A 554-nucleotide genomic window follows, 5' to 3' on the forward strand; every position below is an offset into this window, starting at 1 on the left:
ATCTGCAGAGTCCTGTTCTCTGGCTCCCAGGGGCGTGAAGAGCAGCTCTGTGGAGAGAGCACCCAACTTTTGCTGGCAGAAGCATGCAGTGATGCTGTGCCCTCAGTGGGATGTGGCAGCCTGCTCTTCCCAGGCACAGCTACCTCCCCAGTGCTAGGCCAGGCAGGAGAAGCTGGTTCCTGCTGGGAGGATGCTGAGACATGGATGTGACCTTCTGCAGGGTCCTGAGATGCTCAAGGCTGGTGGCTGCTTCTCACTGGCACACCTGGACATGCAGTCGCTCCCTGCTGTTGGCCTCTGCCTGATAAATTAGAGACCGAACTGACAGCGAGGCACTTTTACCAGCCCCCACATCCCTTCTGTTGCTTTTCTCAGGTCCCAGTTGTCCCCCCCAAGATATGAGCACCAAAACCAGCCCCCTCTTTTCACCCCTCTGGGGCAAAACCTCCTCTGGGATGCACTGGTTAGTGCAGCCAGAAAGGGAGTCAGCTCCTCCAGCCACAGCATCCCGTGGGTACCAGACCTGAAGCTCTCGGCATCAGACCCATCTCCAG

The sequence above is a fragment of the Antrostomus carolinensis genome, unplaced genomic scaffold (genome assembly GCF_000700745.2).
Source record: "Antrostomus carolinensis isolate BGI_N321 unplaced genomic scaffold, ASM70074v2 scaffold15933, whole genome shotgun sequence".
NCBI classification, from domain to species: domain Eukaryota; kingdom Metazoa; phylum Chordata; class Aves; order Caprimulgiformes; family Caprimulgidae; genus Antrostomus; species Antrostomus carolinensis.